This window comes from Narcine bancroftii, chromosome 1 (assembly GCF_036971445.1).
Source record: "Narcine bancroftii isolate sNarBan1 chromosome 1, sNarBan1.hap1, whole genome shotgun sequence".
NCBI lineage: Eukaryota > Metazoa > Chordata > Chondrichthyes > Torpediniformes > Narcinidae > Narcine > Narcine bancroftii.
Window position 1 is genome coordinate 90,072,042 of NC_091469.1, and position 20,885 is coordinate 90,092,926.

Sequence of the window (20,885 nt, forward strand, 5' to 3'; positions counted from 1 at the left end):
TATTCATGCAACATTCCAACAATGTCTGATATAGTGAAAACAAATTCAAATGGCCTTTTCACTCATGGGAAGAAAGTTCCCTCATCATCAACTCCCTTTTGTTTTGTTAAAGTTTGAACTTGAAGTAAGTAAGACAGCAGATGAGAATTTGAGAGACACTAACCAACATGTCACCAAGCGATCACAACACACGAATATGGCAAGAGATGGGGTATGGATGGAGATGACATATTTGCTATCCTACCATGCTCTAGGTGCAAGTGACTGTCCAAACTAGATATGGGGAACCAAAATAGCACTGCCTCTCCCACTCTACTCATCCCTGTCTATCTATCATCTTGTCCGTCTCTGGATTTCAATCCTAACAACAGCGTGTCTATAAATATACTTAATCGTTAGAGGTATCATACATGAATGTCCTCAACTCAGCTCACCCCATCTCCCTTGCAAAAGCAGTCTCTGTATCACCTTTTAACCTGTAGATATACAATTTACAGTTATGAATACTGCGTGTACTTATGGCGATGTCATTCTGCTTCTGTGCTTACTTTTATGTTCTTGTGCCTGAGGTCATTATTTTTATATATGTGCCACACAATCATTATTTTAGCGATAAAATAGAACAGCATTAATCATAGTATCTCTTACATTTACAACAATTAACTCCATATAAAACACATCACAGCAGAGGCTTGTGAGCTGGCTGTTACAATAGTTAAACCCAGAGTTCAGCTCAGGGTGTAAAATGCCTCCTGTGTTTCTCTTGAGAAACTTGGGCATTGACACCAATCTTCTCTTTTATGGAATGTCTCACATCACTACAACTTGAGCAGAGCCTTCCTGGAGCATCACAGAGATTTCAACATGATCTTCACATGTCATACAGACGCACTCCAATAAAGTGAATAAGAGAGGAGGAGAGACAGCACTCTGCAAGGGATCGTGGAACTGAACATTAAGACAGAAAGTATCTCACTTGAAATCAATGCAAACAACAGTTCGGAATGAACAGTGGTCATGCAGACAGGTTGGGAGGGGGTAGAAATGAGTGCAACCCCAAGGTAAAAGACAAACAGGGTGGAGATATAGCGATGGCAAAACAAGCTGGTAGAAAACATGCTGATGGCTATTAAATTGAGAATGAAACAAGTGGGTTAAAGTATATGCTTTGCTTGCAAATGCCATTTCTATCTTTTCTTCCTCCAGTCAATGTATAACGCATAACCCATGATGTCATCGCTGGGGAGGGACCCTTAAAGTGCCCAGTTGCAAATTTTCCAGGTAAGGTTGTGGTGTGAAAACATTCTCGGGTCTTTCATATTGCAACATTACCTGGAAGATTTTCACCCAGGTCCCAGGAGGGTCGCCTAGATTCAACGATGTGAAAAGGCCTATTGTTGTGAATGTAGTATATATGCTACATACTACATACATACTACATACATACTACTATATACATACATACATATTATATACATACTACATACCTCATATAACTGATTTTCTGGGGTGTTGTGCGGGGTGAACAATTAGGATAAAAGACTGTTGAAGCAAGGACTGTTTCTTTGGAAAAGGAAAGGATGGGGAGGTTTAATGGAGATATAAAAGATTTCAGAGGCCTTGTCAAGAACTACAATCAATCTTCTGGGGGTGGTCCCGCTGATCCAGCCCAACCCACTGATTTCTCCCAGCAGATTGCTTATGGCTCCTAATTCCAGCATCTGCAGTCTCTCATGTGTTCACTTACCAGAGAGGACAGTAATCATGGTCAGAGCTTTAATTTAAATTAGGAAAAAAATGTTCCGTTTAATTCCGTCTGGAAATTACTGCCTTTTAAGGGGTAATACCAATTCTCCCCTGCAGCCGCTGCAACCGTGTCTGCCTGTCCCGCATCGGACTTGTCAGCCACAAACGAGCCTGCAGCTGACGTGGACTTTTACCCCCTCCATAAATCTTCGTCCGCGAAGCCAAGCCAAAGAAGAAGAGAGACAGAAACCTACAACACATTCTGAAAGTATATTGGTGAATATTTGACAGCAATGGCCACAGGGCTCTAGACTGAGGACAAATAAGAGGGGAAAGATTTAAGAAGGATCTGAAGGGCAAATTTTTCACATAGAGAATGGTGGGCAAAAGGAGCAAACTATCTAAGTAGGCAGTGGACTGCTGGAAACCGGCATGAAACTGGCTGAAGAGGGATGAGGGATTGGAAAACAGGATACGAGAGTGCATCGAGGGTGATGAAGGCTTCATGATCATGTCGGCTATTTGGATCTGGAGCTCAGGATGCTGATGGTTTGGATAGAAAACTGGCTACAGAGGTTTCAAGAGTGCTGGAGACAAATCCATGGACACTCAGTAACTCTGGGAGGACTCTCTTCTGCATCTCTTTCTCTGACTGTAAGGGCAACCAGACTAAAGCCAATCTTGTGTAATAATGCACTTATTTTATAACATGACAATAAAAGAATGTTGAACTATATTAAAGCCATATTCATGCTGTCATTTCTTACTGCTTTTGTGTAATCCTAGTGAGTGAGAATGTAATAATCATCCAGGATAATATAATGACTATTGTATCAAATTACAAGAAATTATTATTGGTTTAACCGAGATTAAATTGTAAAAAGATATTTGCTCTAATGTTACCTTCGAAAGATAATTTGAGATTCAACAGTACATTCAAAAATGAAAATGTAATACCACATTGACAAAAGGTCATTTCCTGATGACCTCTGGCTAAAAAATAGTAATGTTTCACCTTATCTTATCTTCTGAAGACATGCATCATTTTATTTAAAAAGATTATACAAACAAGCATCAAGAAAGAAGAATTAGTTAGCATGCAGTTCAGTTCAGCACAGCACCACAGAGAGGCAAACAATGCACAAGAGGTTGATTTAAAAAAAACAACGAAAGGCTTTTCATAACAGTCTGGATATGTGGAACCCATTAGAAGGAAATCATATTTGGTTGCTTTATCAAAATAAAATGGGCTAGGAACTGCATTAGTGCAAAACTACAGAATATAGGCAATCTCAACTCTTATTTCAGTAGACAGAAATGTTTGAATTTGGGTATTATTTGCAGATGGTTGCAATTTCTCTTCTAGCTGAACCAGTCTGGGAGAGTGAAGCTAGTCAAGCCTCACAAAACAGCACAGCCCAGCATAGAAATCTTTTTAAAAAATCATGAAAAATAAAACCACAACAATAATATATAAACACTATAAATAAAAAAATATATGATTTCTTAAACTTCTGAAATAGTATTTAGTATAAAAAATACTATTTTATGATTTGTATGGCCTCTTTATGCTGTACTTTACACAGTTTTAACTTAACTGTACTTAACAGATTCAAAGGGAAGTACATTTAACACCTATTCACCTGTACTTTTAGAAACACACCACTATAGGACATTACAGCACAGAAAACCGGTCTTTCAGCCCTACTAGTCTGTGCATAACTATAATCCTGCTGATTCCTGCCGACCTGCACTCAGTCCATAGGCCTCTGTACCCCTGCAATCCATGTACCTTTCCAAATTTTTTTATAAATGTAAAATTTGAGCCCGCGTTCACCACTTCAGCTGGCAGCACGATCAACACTCCCACTACTCGCAATGTGAAGAAGTTCCCCTGGGTGGCACAGTTGGTATAGTGGTTAGCACAACATCTTTACAGCGCCAGTGATCGGGACTGTGGATCGAATCCCGTACAATCTGTAAGGAGTTTGTACATTCTTTCTATGTCTGGGTGGGTTTTCCCTGGGGACTCTGGTTTCTTTCCACTGTTTGAACATACCAGGGGCATAGATAATTGGGTTTAAATTGGGCAGCGTGGACTCGTTGGCTGAAAAGGCCTATTATCGTGCTTCATGTCTAAATCAAAAATTAAATTAATAAATGTGTCCCTTTTCATCCTTAACCCATTTTCTCTAATTTGTATCTCATCTATCCTCAGTGGGGGAAAAAAAGCCTATTTGCACTCATTCTCTCTATACCCTTCATTATTTTGTATATCTCCATCAAATTTTCCCTCATTCTTCTACACTCAGTGAATAAAATGCTAATCTGTTTAACATTTCCCTGTAACTCAGTTCCTGAAGTCCGAGCAATATCCCAGTAAATCTTCTCTGCACTCTTTCCATCTTATTAATATCTTTCTGTTGTTAGGTGACCAAAAACTGAACCCTATACTCCAAATTTGGCCTCAATATAAGCCACTTTCAGGTGTTCCACTGAAGATTATGCACCAGCAGTTGCGGATGAGGGAGTGCAGCTGGCACGTTCAGGTGGCCATGGAGAGGGCACCTTTCTGAACGTGCCAGCTGATGGATAGCTGACTTCCAGCGAACACCGGCTCCTCGGGACTATGGCCTAGTCACGCCCATGCTGCCTTGACATCATTTGCAGCGCGTCAAGGCATCTAACAATCAATATCAAAACCCAATCAAAGTCTCAGAGCTCAGCCAAAAAAAAACAAATCAATGATATATTTTGATTTCGGATCTAGCGCATTTTTTACTTGCAGCTATACAAATGAATTTCACCTTGCATCTCTCAGGTTCCCGATCAATTCTCATTTGAATAATTGGACTGTTCATTGTACTGCTGACCCACAGCAGCGATGTTCAGGAACACATTTAAATACTCTTCTGTTTAAAACAAAACTGTGAAATCCTTTTGAAGTCAACTGGTACTTTCATCCAACGTAAAATTGAGTGGTTCCCTGCCATCCGAGTTTGATAGAAACTGGTTTGCAATTGAAACACGCCTAAAATTTAGGTCTAAAAAGTGGATGGTGAAATGATCACCTGGGGATTAGAGGAGATTGTTAATTCCTCGAGGATTTGATGCGGGAAGCAACACCTTCAGTGGAAAGACTGAGTTCATGAATATCCTCAAATGTAATACGTGACAAAATACAGCTGCGCTTCAATGAGGATCCCTTCAGATCAACTCAAATCTAACATGTTCAGAAGGTTTTCAAGAGAATGTGCACAACAAGAAGGTGATGGGTTGTTTCAAAATAAGCGAATCTCCGCTTGCAATGTAACTTTTGCAATTATCCACCTGTCTATTGAACAGGTCCTCAGTGAGAGGAAAGTCAGTGCAGGATTCCCTAATTATTACTTCATGCTAAGTTCTTTACGGCATTGAAAGGAGAGCATAGCAAATCCAACTAAAAGTGAGTTTGGTGATGAGGATGTGATATTTTATATAACTTTCAGAGTAAACTCTCAAACTGATTTCATGGCTTTTCCTGAGAATGATCAGAAAATGATTTTTAGTATGTTAACACAGCACACAGCCTCTCTCTCTCTCTCTCTCTCTCTCTCTCTCTCTCTCACACACACGCACATACACACACACACACACACACACAAACACACACACACACACATACACACACACACACACACACAAACACACACACACACAAACACACACACACACACACACACAAACACACACACACACACACACACACACACACACACACACACACACACACACACACACACACACACACACACACACACACACACACACACATCAATAGTTAAATAAGGCTGAATGAAGAAAATCTGCGTTCTAATGGCCTTACTACAAACAACTGAAGGAAAGAACATAAAGGATTTGGGTTTCATATAAATATTGATAACGAAATAGACAGGAACAGAACTACTGAATCATCCTAACAAGAGGCTGACTTTTCAATCAGGTACCCTCAACCCGGATATTGTTCATTCAGCAGTCCCTGAAATAGGGATCTAAGACAACATCCCACAGCGAGAGCAGTCCACCGTCTAAGGTGCTGCCTTTGAGTTGAAACGATAAACGTCCTCAGCGACTTGGCAATATTTATCTATCGTACAACATCAGTAAAATAACTAATTGCTCACGACCCAATTGTCATTAAATAGAAACTTCCTGTGCGCATCTTGGTTGTCACCATTCCTACATTGGTTTTAGTAAACACAGTTCAAGTGTCTTTAATTAACAACACAATGCTTTGGAGTATCTCAATCTTCCATGAATGTTTTAAAGTGATATTGGATCTGCAGACTTTCTTGTTTAACTTACCATGTGCTGTGCTAAAAAAAATTAGGAAACCCAGAGTCGATGGCTGATGACGTCACCATGACATCATCAGTCCGCCCCCTGGCAGCCCCTGTCGCTTTCAGCTGCAACGGGGGATATGCCGAGCAGGATATTACACCTACTGGAGAAGGGTTAGGTAAATAGACCTCCTGGCCGAGTACTCCACTTTCAGATGGCCACCCGACAGCCGCACAGAAGTACAATGTGCAGCTTTACAGTCGGCTACTGTGGCCACCTGAAAGTGCCTACTGTCTTACACAACATTACCATACATCCCAATTCTTATACTCGATACTTTGATTTATGAACACCAAAATGACAAAAGCTCTCTTTGCAACCCTATATATCTGTGACACCACTTGCAGGTAATTATGTATCTCTATTCCCGGATCCCTCTGTTCGACCACACCCCTCAATGCCCTAACATTTACCATGTATTTCCTACCAAAATACCTCACACTTGTCTTTTTTTAATATTTTAAAATATGAACCATATCAATCAAAATACACACAAACATTTCCCTCTTGAATATAAACAGTGGTATTTTCTCCCCTATATTCTTCCTACCTTCCCTCCCTCCTTCCCACCCACTCCAAACCCATTAAACATTCAACATATACAATACAATAAAACCATTAAACAATGTCATCACACAATGAAAATAACAAGAAAATTGTGTCATCTACTTTTACACACTGGGTCAGTTCATTTTGTCTTTTTCTCATTCTATCATTTTAGGGGCTGGAGGTCTGCGGTAGGCCCTTTCCGTTGTGTTCCCAAATTTGTTCAAATAGTGTGACTTTATTTTTTAAATTATATGTTATTTTTCCAATGGAATGCATTTATTCATTTCCATGTGCCATTGCTGTACTCTCAGACTCTTCTGATTTGCAAGTTGACATTATATTTTTTTTGCTACAGGTAAGGCTATCATAATAAATCTTTTTTTGCACTTCATCCAGTTTGAGGCCTAATTCTTTACTTCTTATATTACTTAGAAGAAAGATCTCTGGATATTTTTGGTATGTTGCTTTTTGTGATTTTATTTAATACCTGATTTAGATCTTCCCAAAACTTTTCCACTTTCTCACATGCCCAAATTGCATGTACTATTGTTTCCGTTTCCTTCTTACAGCGAAAACATCTATCTGATACTGTTGGGTCCCATTTATTTAACTTTTGGGGCGTGTGTAACCAATTATATTGTATCATGCATAACCTCGTGTTTATTATATTTTTCATAGTTCCAGAGCATAATTTTTCCCATATTTCATTTTTTTATCTTTATTTTTAAATCTTTTTCCCACTTTTGTTTAGTTTTATAGATTATTTCATAATTTTCCTTCTCTTGCAGCTTGATGTACATTTTGTTATAAATCTTTTTATTAACATTGTGTCTGTAATCATATATTCAAAGCTGGTTCCTTCTGGTAATCTCAGTCTGCTTCCCAATTTGTCCTTTAAGTAAGTTTTCAGTTGGTGGTATATAAACATTGTACCATGAGTTATTCCATATTTGTACTTCATTTGTTCACATGTTAATAAATTACTTCCCAAAAAACAATTGTCTATTCTTTTCATTCCTTTTCTCTCCCATTCTCTAAAGGAAAGGTTATCTATTGTGAAAGTGATTGGTTGATTTTGCATCAATAATAGTTTTGGTAGTTGGTCATTTTTTTTTTTTTTTTTTTTCATTTCTACATGAATCTTCTTCCATATGTTGAGTAAATGGTGCAGTACTGGTGAACTTCTATATTGCATCAGTTTTTCATCCCACTTATAAAGTGGTACCTTCTCCCATATTTTATCTAGCTCTATCTTGGTCCAATCTGGTTTTTCCCTTGTTTGATAAAAATCTGATAAATACCTTAATTGTGCTGCTCTATAATAATTTTTAAAGTTTGGTAGCTGCCAACCACCTTCGTTATACCATTCTGCTAATTTATCTAGCACTATCCTCGGTTTCTGCCCTTTCCATAAGAATTTCTTTATTATTCTCTTTAGTTCATTGAAGAATTTTGCTGTTAAGGGAATTGGTAATGATTGAAATAGGTATTGTATCCTAGGGAAGATATTCATTTTAATGCAATTTACCCTCCTTATCAATGTTAGTGGCCATTCTTTTCAATCTTCTAAGTCATCCTGTAATTTCTTCATTAATGGCTGATAATTTAATTTGTATCAGTGGCCTAAATTATTATCTGATCTTCTTCTACTTCTTTCTTTGGCTTGGCTTCGCAGACGAAGATTTATAGAGGGGTATGTCCACATCTGCTGCAGGCTCGTTGGTGACTGACAAGTCCGATGCGGGACAGGCAGGCACGGTTGCAGCGGTTGCAAGGTAAAATTGGTTGGTTGGGGTTGGTGTCGGGTTTTTCCTCCTTTATCTTTTGTCAGTGAGGTGGGCTCTGCGGTCTTCTTCAAAGGAGGTTGCTGCCCGCTGAACTGTGAGGTGCCAAAATGCACGGTTGGAGGTGATATCAGCCCACTGGCAGTGGTCAATGTGGCAGGCACCAAGAGATTTCTTTAAGCAGTCTTTGTACCTCTTCTTTGGTGCACCTCTGTCTCGGTCGCCATATAACACGATCTTGGGAAGGTGATGGTCCTCCATTCTGGAGACGTGACCCACCCAGCGCAGTTGGGTCTTCAGCAGTGTGGATTTGATGCTCACAGACTCTGCCAGCTCGAGTACTTCGATGTAGGTGATGAAGTCATTCCAATGAATGTTGAGGATGGAGTGGAGACAGCGCTGATGGAAGCGTTCTAGCAGCCGTAGGTGATGCCGGTAGAGGACCCATGATTCGGAGCCGAACAGGAGCATGGGTATGACAATGGCTCTGTACACGCTGATCTTTGTGTGTTTCTTCAGGTGATTGTTTTTACAGACTCTTTTGTGTACTCTTCCAAAGGCATTATTTGCCTTGGCGAGTCTGTTGTCTATCTCTTTGTCGATCCTTGCATCAGATGAAATGGTGCAGCCGAGGTAGGTAAACTGGTTGACCGTTTTGAGTTCTGTGTGCCCGATGGAGATTGGGGGGGCTGGTGGCCATGGTGGGGAGCTGGCTGATGGAGGACCTCCGTTTTCTTCAGGCTTATTTCTAGGCCAAACATTTGGCAGTTTCCGCAAAACAGGACGTCATGCGCTGGAGAGCAGGCTCTGAATGGGCAACTAAAACGGCATCATCTGCAAAGAGTAGTTCACGGACAAGTTGCTCTCATGGTCTTGGTGTGAGCTTGCAGGCGCCTCAGAGTGAAGAGACTGCCATCCGTGCGGAACCGGATATAAACAGTATCTTCATTGTTGAGGTCTTTCATGGCTTGTTTCAGCATCATGCTGAGGAAGATAGTAAAGAGGGTTGGTGCGAGGACGCAGCCTTGCTTCATGCCATTGTCAATGGAGAAGGGTTTGGAGAGCTCATTGTTGTATCTGACCCAGCCTTGTTGGTTTTCGTGCAGTTGGATAACCATGTTGAGGAACTTGGGGGGGCATCCAAGGCGCTCTAGTATTTGCCAGAGCCCTTTCCTGCTCACGGTGTCGAAGGCTTTGGTGAGGTCAACAAAGGTGACGTAGAGTCCTTTGTTTTGTTCTCTGCACTTTTCTTGGAGCTGTATGAGGGCAAAGACCATGTCAGTAGTTCCTCTGTTTGCGCGAAAGCCACACTGTGATTCTGGGAGGACATTTTCGGCGACACTAGGTATTAGTCTATTAAGGAGAATTCTAGTGAAGATTTTGCCTGCAATGGAGAGCACCGTGATTCCCCTGTAATTTGAGCAGGCTGATTTCTCACCTTTGTTTTTGTACAGGGTGATGATGATGGCATCACGAAGGTCCTGAGGCAGTTTTCCTTGGCCCCAGAAGAGCATGAGAAACTCATGCAGTTTGGCATGCAGTGTTTTGCCGCCAGCCTTCCAGACCTCTGGGGTGGATTCCATCCATACCTGCTGCTTTGCCACTTTTCAGTTGCTCAGTGCCTTATATGTCTCTTCCCGGGTAAGGACCTCATCCAGCTCTAAAAGAGTCTGATCTAATACCTAGGTATTGGATTGCTTGTGTTTGCCATTTAAATGGTGATTCTTTTTAAAACTTTGTGTAATTCGCATTATTCATTGGCATCACTTCACTTTTATTTGCGTTGATCTTGTAACCCAATATTTCTCCATATTCCTTCAGTTTCTTATGTAGTTTTCAATGATCTCTGTTGGGTTATATATAATTTGTTTGTCCTTTTTCCTTGATGCCAATATAGTTCTTATAGCTTGTTAAGTTTTAAGTTGCCAGGCTAGTATTTTGTGCATATTTTCTCTTAGCTCATAATATTTCTGCTTTATTTTCATTATATTCTTCTCCATCTTATACTTTTGTAATGTTTCAGATTTTATTTTTTGTCTGCCAATTCTCTTCTTTTTGTTGTATCTTTCCATTTTGCTAGTTCTTTTTCTGTACTTACTATTTCGATTTCCAACTGTTCTATTTCCCGATTGTAGTCCTTTTTCATCTTAGTTACATAACTTATTATCTGCCCTCTAATGAAGACTTTCATTGGATCCCATAATATAAATTTGTCTTTCACTGATTCTGTATTTATTTCAAAGTACATTTTAATTTGGAGGTCAATAAATTCTCTAAATTCCTGTCTTTTAAGTAGCATGGAGTTTAATCTCCATCTAAATGTTCTTGGTGGGATGTCCTTCAGTTCTATTGCTAATAACAGGGGTGAATGATCAGATAGCAATCTAGCTTTATATTCCATTTTCCTAACTCTCCCTTGGATATGGGCTGACAACAGGAACAAGTTAATCCTTGAATATGTTTTATGTCTACTCAAATAATATGAGTATTCCTTCTCCTTTTGTTGTTGCCTCCTCCATATATCCAAAAGTTTCATTTCCTGCATTGATTTAACCATAAATTTGGCTACTTTGTTCTTTTTGCTAGTCTTTTTGTCACACTTGTCTGCATTAATTTCTATCTGCCATTTTTCAGCCCATTTTTCCAGCCGGTTCAGACCACTTTTCCAACTTTGAGAACCTTTCTCACTCTCTACACCACCCCCACCCCCAATCTTTTTGTCTTTTGAAAACTTGCTGAACCAATTTACTACATTATCATTGATATAGATATCAAATTACAACAGTCCCTGAGACACTCCACTAGTCCCAGGCCTCAATCCTCTATTACTTTCTGACTTCTCTTGTATAGCAAATGCTGAATCCAGTTGACTACGTCACCATGCATACTGAGCTTTTGAACCTTCGTATAATTTCCAATGTCCACAACATTTCCTTCATTAACTTTATGTAACCTCCTTGAAAAACATGATCAGTTTGGTTAAATACAACCTACCATGCGCAAAGCCATATTGACTTTCTCTAATCAGTTCCTGGCTCTACAAATACTTGCATATCTGATCTCTTAGAACATCTTCCAATAATTTATCTACTACTTCCATCAGGCTCATTAGCCTATAATTTACTGGGTTAATTTTGGAGCCTTTTTTAAGCAATGGAACAACATGAGCTACCTTTTTTTTTGTTAGAATTTGTGAGAAGCTCTGTTTGCATTCCCCCTGCAAGCTGTTTTTTTTAAACTGGAAGATATTCAACATAACTCACCTTGCCAATCTATCACTCTATGTAACACATTTCTGACCTCTAATTCTGTCAGGTTACATCACTTTATACTATAAAGTTCACATTTTACTGAGAATTTGACTGATGCATACTCTCTCCAGGATGGTGCCATCTTGATCGTGCTTGATCATGAATTGTCTAGAATGTTTACTCTTTAGCAGTGTGCATGTCAAAAGTGTTCTGCTGGGGAAAAAGGTTCAAATTTGCCAACCTTCTGAAAGATTGGGGAATGGGTTTCACCCCAAAATGATTGTTCTGATATTTAACACCTTTAAAGATTGCTGAGGACAGAAATAGACGTGGGCACCAACTTGATAGTTCTGTGTTGACTTGTAAATTTTGACAATCACGCTTGCAGAGATCCAAAATGAAGCTGATGATTTCAGGATCAAGTTTTTTTTTAATTGTCATGTAATAAATACAAACAATGTGGAGTACATGAAATTCATTAGCTTTTGCCTGCCATAAGACAAATAAAAATTCACCTGTGATTGCCTGGGACCCGTAATAGTAAGAGAAAGAAAAACAAAAGAGAAACCCTTCCATTCAGTGTCTGTGAATTTGCCTCCAGCATTCTGCATCCTCACAGACTCCTGTTCAATGCATTGGCAATGCCAGCTGTGATCCATACCTTCTCTATAATTAAGCTTCCCTTCAGCTTCCAGCCTGTTTGAAAAATTTAGCGCAGACCCACCCAAACCCCTGGTTCCTCCCAGCATGTTGAATAAAATTATTAATCAACACATGGATGACTTTGGTTCATCATGTGCTGCTAAGGGTACACTGTTGTGTCCTTCGAGAATAGCATCAAAGTTATCAGTTAGCCACAATATATCAACAAGCTATAAATAGTGATATCAGATTAGCACACTGGAGCAGCAGACTGCAGAAGTGTTGTGCATCATAATAATAAGGAAACATAAATTTAATTTTCGTCAGATACTCAGTAATGCTCAAATTGAATGTTGCATTGCCCTGCTTAAATTACAAACTCAATTCACATATATTTTCTTATTCAAAAATAAGAAATCATACTTACCATCCAGTCTCCCTGAAAACATATTGGCCTCTTTTTTTTCCCCTTCAAAACAGCAAGTGCACTGAAATCCTGGACTTCTCACTGACCTTCCTATTTACGCTGTCCCTATAGAAGAGCAATGATATGGAAAATCATAAATTTTCATCAATTCTTCATCAATGTTCAAGTCAAAAGTTGTGACATGACCTTCAAATACTGGTGTTAAACACCAGATACAAAAGAGGTTCCACATTTCTAGGGGCTGGGCAGCATCTTTCATTCTGTCCTTGTACAATCTGTAACAATGGGCTCCCCTTAGTTTTCTTATCTCGTTGCCATCCTTTTGAGAGTAAATAAATTAATCTGGGAGACCAAGAACTCAACAACAATTTTCAAAATTGCACAAGAAGCAAATAATGGCTTCAATTCTCAGGTGAACATTAAACACAGATATTCTGAGATTTAATGTCATTTTCATAACATTCCAGTAGAGAAAACAAAATCTTTTCCAGCACTCCATCCGTCTGGGGTAGGAACAAAACATTGTACAAAGAGAAAACGCATTTATTCAACAGTAATTTGCTTTAGTGAACACTGAAGCATCAGTTTTTTCTGTTCACTAAAATAAATTACTGTTGAATAAATGCATTGGCTTTCCCAAAAAATAGTCATTTATACAATATCATTGGAAAAGCAGTTGTTTCTTTTTCTAGACATATATTTTATTTATAAAACTTACAAATAATCAATGCAGTATATTAAATATAATGATTAAACACAATATATTAAACCTTTCCACAATAAAAACGTGAAGCAGAATGGCAAGAAATTCTGCCACACCATGGCCAAACATTTTTCACCATGAAAGATACAGTACCCTGATACATCACGACACCAAGGGTTTGTTTGCAGAGGATCTATGTCTGGCTTATTGCAGCAACACATAAATGTAGCCATCAGGATGTGAACAAAGTTGATACTGCTTCTAATTTGCCTCCACAGAGCTATACATCATTTCTCCTTGACTCAGGTTCCTGGGGTCACAAAGTATGAGCCACACCTGTCTTCTGTTTCAGCCATGGCAAGAGCACCTCATATTGATGACTAGGACCTTTCTCACTTTCCAACATTAGAAATGGGGTTCCATCCAACAATCCCAGTGATTGCTTCTCTTTGACTTTATACTTCATCCAATTTTTGGTTTATAAAAAATCAATTCAATTCAAATGTGGATTGTCATATACAGTAAAGTCTCTGGTATCTGGCACCTGTGGGGATTGGTAGATGCCAAATAAGTGAGTTTTCCTGTTGCCTGAGGTTGTGTGTTGTGTGATTGGTGAGCAATCAAAGATGTACCAATTTTAAACTTCTGCAATTTTCAACTATTTATTTTACATAATTATTTTTGTGCCAGTGCTTGAGGCTACCAGTTGCTTGAATTCTGGATTACAGAGATTTTACTCTACATAAGTACTATTTACAAATGGAATGAAAATCCTACCTGCTGCAGTTTCTCAGTTACATAACACATGGTAACAATAAAGTATCATTAAGATGCCACAAAGAGAATAAAAGGATAATACATTTAAGTGAGACAGAAATTTCAATTATTTTTAAAATTCAATTGGGCCTGTGCCACTTAAATGCACCAATTAACCTATGCCCCCATCTGTTTTTGGAAGGTGAGAGGAAACTGAAGCATTTGGAAGAAGCCTACACAAACATGGAGAGAATGAATGTACAAACTCCTTACAGACAGTGCTATGTTCTAACTTGGTCGCCGGCACTGTAATAGTGTTGCTTTCCCACTTGAAAAAAAAAATAATGAAGAATATTTTACATTTGGTTGGTCATGCAAATTCCCACCATCCAATCTGGTGGTGAAGGGGAAGAGAATCAATCAGACCAGCTGTCCAAGACTAAGGTACCACTCTAGCTCTAATTCACTCTGGTCCCCAAGGCCAGATCAAAATAGTCACTGATCCTCATTAATATATCAACCAACAGCCAAAGCAAGCTTCTGAGCCATCTTTTCTCTTCCAAAATGTATCCTATTCATAAAGTTTGCAGTAATGCAATCAAAACATGTCAATCACCGTACCAAGCAATTCAATACATTTACCTACAATACGCCAATGCTACTAATGCTTCATCCTCAGACATTGCCTCAGGGAAACATTTAATAGGCTGTTCCTCATGACTCCTTCTCAGTATCCAGAAACCAGCTCTTCGACCCTTCTGATTGTTCAGCACAGATGAAAAGGGCAGAAGGGCCTGTTTCTGCATTGTAATGTTCTATAATTCTATGGGCGGGTTAAGTCTAGATAGTGGCCCATCACCACAGAGCCTGTATGTTGTTTGTACCAAACTTCAGTAAATCCCTCAGCACTCCTGTATGTGTGCTGATTTGCAACATTCTTGGCCGTAGAAGCTTTGGACAAACTAAAACTATATCTTTAACTGAGTGATTGATCTTCCATCAAAAGTTGATGTTTTTCCCAAATTCTTTGAGGTTGTAACAGAGAGAATTGACAGAGGGGAAACTGCAAATGTCGTACATTTAGATTTCAAAATGATAAATAATGAATCACATTGGAAGTTTATTCTTAAGTTAAAAGCCCATGGGACCCAAATGTATTAGAATGGAGGGTGAAATAAGCAAGTCTGCTGACAATGTGATTGTAGTAAATGTACAAAATTGCTGGAGAAACTCAACAGGTTCCACAGCAGTCAAAGGAGGCAGCGATATATCACCAAGACTTTGATTAAGGGCTCGAGCCCGAAACATTGGTTATATATCTTTGAATTCTTTGGAGTCTGTGGGGCCTGTTGAGTTTCTTCAGCAATTTTCTGTATTTGGTTGGAATAAATTACCCCTTTCGGATTAAAAGGAGATAATTGGTGGAGCACCGCAGGATTCATCTCTTGGCTTGCAGTTGTTCACTATTTACATGAATGACCTGGACAAAGGAACACTACATATAGTTTTCAAATGTGATGATAATATGAAAGTAGGTGGAATGGCTTAAGGATATTGCGTTTGTGCAGTGAGATATAGATATCTCTGAGACGATTAGTCAAATTGGTTAAATAAGGCAGTTACAAGCACATACAGTATTGATACCCTCTTGTTCAATTTTTAGCACCCATAGTAAGATTCCAAAACAATGCCTCTGGATCACAAATTTATAGGCAAATAAATTCTCTAAATTTCTTGTAACAACCATATAGTCTAACATATAGTCAATCAAGGCATAAAAAAGATCATGTGAATAACAAATTTTATGAAATAAACTCCTCACGGGATTTGAATAACTTTTGTGAGGCAGGCATCATAATTCATTCAGCTCTATTTAATAAAGCTACACAACTGGAGATCAATGGTAAGATCAATTTTAATGACCAAGCCAAAAAATAAAGAAAAACCAACTATTAAATTCCTTCATTATTTGTTGTTCATTCCAAATTTAACTGGCCATGCCTTTTAATAGCAAATTTTGTTTTTTTTTTAGCCTGTATACACATTGGAAAATGAGATCAGCAGAGACTAAATATGAAGCTGTAACCAGAATGTGGCAATATCACAATGTCTGGCCTTGGTGAGAACACAATTACTTGGTCTCTGAGAACTCTTTTCAACTGCCATATTTAACAGTGACAAAAATATATTGCCTTCTGGGCAAAGAATATATGGAGAAACATACTGCTATATTATTCAACTGCTCTTGATTGCTGAATTTAAATTTTCATCAGAGAGACTGGAATCTAAATTACTCCACATTTTCTTTCAATATTAAATAAAGAAAAGGTCAAGTTTAATGATCTGCTTCAATGAGTCATTTGACTGTTAAGCAATGGTCCTGTTCAGAGCTAATTGTGAGTGTATTCGGGACAGCTCAGTGGGGGAGCATTTTGATGAGAGTGACCACAACTCCCTTAGCTTCAGCAAAGGAAAAAGATAAAACAGACAAAATGGAAAAGTGAATAATTGGGGAAGGGCTAATTATGAAGGGATGAGGCATAAACTAACCAGAGTAAATTTGAAGCATGTTCAAGGATGAAAGCACAGAATTAATGTGGGACCACTTTTGCTGGATTCAGGATTGGTTTGCCCCCTTGGCACAAGGAAAAGATGATCAGAAAAGGGAAACATGGCTGATGAAACAGGCGAACAACTAGCCAAATGGAAGAAGGAAGCATATATTATATATATGAAGCAGAAACAGGATGGGCTAATCAAACGTATATGGTAGCCAGGAAGGAGCTTAAGGAAGGACTTAGGAGAACTTGAAGAGAGCATGAGAAGGCCTTGTCATGCAGGATTAATGAGAACCCCAAGATGTTTTATGCATATGTGTAGAACTGAACGATGATGAAAATGAAGGTAGGACCACTAAAGGATAAAAGAGGCAACATGTGGTTGAAGGCAGAGAAGGTTGGGGAGGACCTAAATGAATACTTTGGTTCAGTATTCACAAGGGAAAAGGACCTTCATCAGGGTGAGGTCAGAATAGAACAGGTCCGTGTGCTGGATAGTGTTGAAATTAAGGAAGAGGAAGTGTTGGATCTTCTTAAAAACATCAAGATTGATAAGTCCCTGGGGCCAGACATGATTGTGATAGTACAGATCTATCACCAATGTATATAGTGTATATAGTTACTGTATCTAGACTGTGCTTACAGCGATTGGCTGAGAGCTAAGCCACGCCTACTGTCTGGGCCTTAAAGTGTTGTGTCCCTAGCCAGATTGGATCATTCCAGACTGGTCGGCCACCTGTGAAGAGCTCCTGTCTTTTGCTAATAAAAGCATTGGTTTGGATCAACAAGTCTTTGGTTCTTTCGACGAGCTCTACAATGATATAACCCAGAAAGTGAAAGAAGAAATAACTGGAAGAGTAGTGATGATATTTGAGACCTCTTTGGCCTCGGGAGAGGTACCGGAGGATTGGAAAATGTCAAATGTAGTCCCCTTGCTTAAAAAAAGGTAACAGAGAGAATCCAGGGAATTATAGACAAGATTTATTTCAATATGGAAAAAAAAATCTTGGTGATTGTAGTGTTGACTTGCAGAAGATGGAAAAGCTTGAGCATGTAGATATTAAGAGAGAGGTCGTCTTGAAGCTTTTGGAAAGCATCAAGTTGGATAAGTTGCTAGGACCAGATGAGATGTACCCCATGCTACTGTGGGAGGCAAGCGAGGAGACTCCTGAGCCTCTTGAGATGATCTTTGAATCATCAATAGAGATCGGGGAAGTTCTGGAGGATTGGAGACTATGTGGAGTGACTTTATTCAGTGTATCTGAAGACTCTGGGCTGTTACTTAAAGACTTGATATGTTTTCAGTTAAATACATTCTAAGATAGATTAATGCGGGATCTATAGTTACCATGATTAGTGGAAGTTATGCTTAAATTCTCTATAGTGTTAACATAGTTAAATTTAACTTATACTTATTTAACAGTAAGTACAAAACATTTTTTTGAGGGGAAAGAATGTTATGGAAATGTGCGAGTCGTCATACATGGGGTTACATTGTATATGGTTTTTCAGTTTGCTGCTATCTTGATCTGAATAAAGATGCTTACAGTTTCTCTCGAGTGAGATTACTTTCAAAGAGAAAATACACAATTTCTACAGTTCTTGGTGTTGAATGAGTCATGAAACTATTCTGAAATTATAGGAGCAGGAGTCGGCCATCCAGCCCATCGAGCCTGCTCCACCATTAAAGAAGATCAATGGTGATCTGATCATTGACTCAACTCCACCTACCTGCCTTTTTCCCATATCCCCTAATTTCATTTTTTTTAATGTAAAATCTATCTAACTGAATATTAATATATTTAATGAGGTAGTCTCAACTGCTTCCTTGGGTAGAGAATTCTACAGATTCATTACTCCCTGGGGGAAAAAAAATAAACAGTTTTCTTCAACTCCATCTTAAATCTACTCCCCTGAATCTTTAGGCTGTGTCCCTTAGTTCTGGTCTCACCTACGAGTGAAAACAATTTTCCTGCCTCTATCTTATCTATTCCTTTCATACTTTTATGTTTCTGTAAAATCTCCTCTCATTCTTCTGAATTCAAGTGAGTATAATCCCAGATGATTTAGTCTCTCCTCATAGGTCAGCCCCCTCATCTCCGGGATCAACCTGGCAAACCTCCTCTGGACTGCCTCCAAAGCCAGAGTATCCTTTTTCAAGCATGGAGACCAGAACTGCACACAGTACTCTAGGTGTGGCCTCACCATTACCTTGTATAGTTGCAGCATGATCTCCCTGCTCTTGAATTCCATTTGCCTTCTTAATAACCTGGTGTACCTGCAACCCAACTTTTTGTGATTCGTGCACAAGGAGCAAGATCCAAGATCCAAGTCCTACTGCATTTCAGCATGCTGCAGTTTTTCACCATTTAAATAATAATCTGCTCTTCTATTTTCCTACAAAAGTGGATGATCTTGCATTTACTAACATTATATTCCATCTGCCAGACCTTTCTCACTCACCTAACTTGACTATATCCTTCTGCAGCCTCTCCACATCCTCTGTACAATTTACTTTTCCATTCAGTTTAGCATCATGCACAAACTTGGCTACACTACACTCTGTCCCCTCTTCTAAATCATCAGTGTAAATGGTGAACAGCCGCAGGCCCAGCACCAACCCCCTGCGGGATCCCACTTATCACCGTTTGCCAATCAGAAAAAAAAACACTCATTTATCCTGGCTCTCTGCCTTCTCTCAGTTAATCAATCCTCAATCCATACCAATATACTTCTCCCTATTGCATTCACCTGTATCTTATTGATAAGACTCTTGTGGAACATCTTATCAAATGCCTTCTGGAAATCCAAGCATCAACCTGTTCCCCTTTATCTACTGTGCCCATTATATCATCAAAGAACTGTAGCAACTTTGTCAAACAAGACCTGCCCTTTCTGAATTCATGTTTCATCTGCTTGATGGAACCCCTTCATTCTAAATGCCTTACTATTTCACACTTAATGACATCTTCAAGCATTTTCCTGACTACAGACGTTAAGCTAACTGGCCGATAGTTACCTGCCTTCTGCCTACATCCCTTTTTAATAAGTGGTAAGCCATTTGCTGTTTTCCAATCTGTCAGGACCTACCAAGGATCCAGAGAATTTTGGTAAATGACTACCAATGCATCGACTATAACTCCTGCCATTTCCTTCAATACCCTGGGATGCATCCCATCAGTACCATCAGTCCCATTATTTTTCTCATCACTATCTCTTTTGTAACAATTATTTTATTGAGGCTCTCAACTCTGTTTGTATCCCTAACACCATTCTTTGGCATGCTAGACATGTCTTCCCCCGTGAAGACTGACACAAAATATTTATTCAATGTCTTGTCCATTCCCTCATTATTCAATATAAATTTCCCTCTCTCAGCTTCCATTGGATGTATGTTGATTCTAGCCACCCTCTTCCATTTTATATATTTATAATTTTTTTGTTTTTATATTTTGTGCTAATTTACCTTCATAATCCTCATTTAGTTCTCCTTTGTTGCTTTTTAAAGTTTTCCCAATCCTTCAGTTTCCCTCTACTCTTGGCTTACACATGAACTTTTAATTTTAGACTTTCCTTTATTAAGCAAGGATGGCTTTTCTCTTTCTGACTGCCCTTATTTTTTAACAGAAATATATTTTTGTTGAGCACTGTGAAACATATCTTTGAAAGTCTTCCACTATTCCTCAACTGTTCTGCCAATTGGCCTGTGTTCTCAGCCCATGCTGATCAATTCCTCCCTCATCCTGTTGTAGGCTCGTTTTAGATCTAACTATTGCACCCTCCATCTGTATCAGAAATTCAAAATTATATTTTATTTCTTCTCATAAGAAGCATGCAGCAAGTTGTGCAGTGAGTAGAACTATTGCCTCAAAACCCCAGAGGCTTGGATTCAAACCTAACCTCAGGTTCTGTCTGTGTGGAGTTTTCAGCTTCTCCCTGTGATCACGTGGGTTTCCTCAGCAAGGTCCAGTTTCCTCCAACATCCCAAAGACCTGCAGGTTGTCAGATTAATTAAACACTGTAAACTGCTCCTCATGTGTAGCTGAATGATTGAATATGAGAGAAGTTGATGAGAATAATTTGACATTT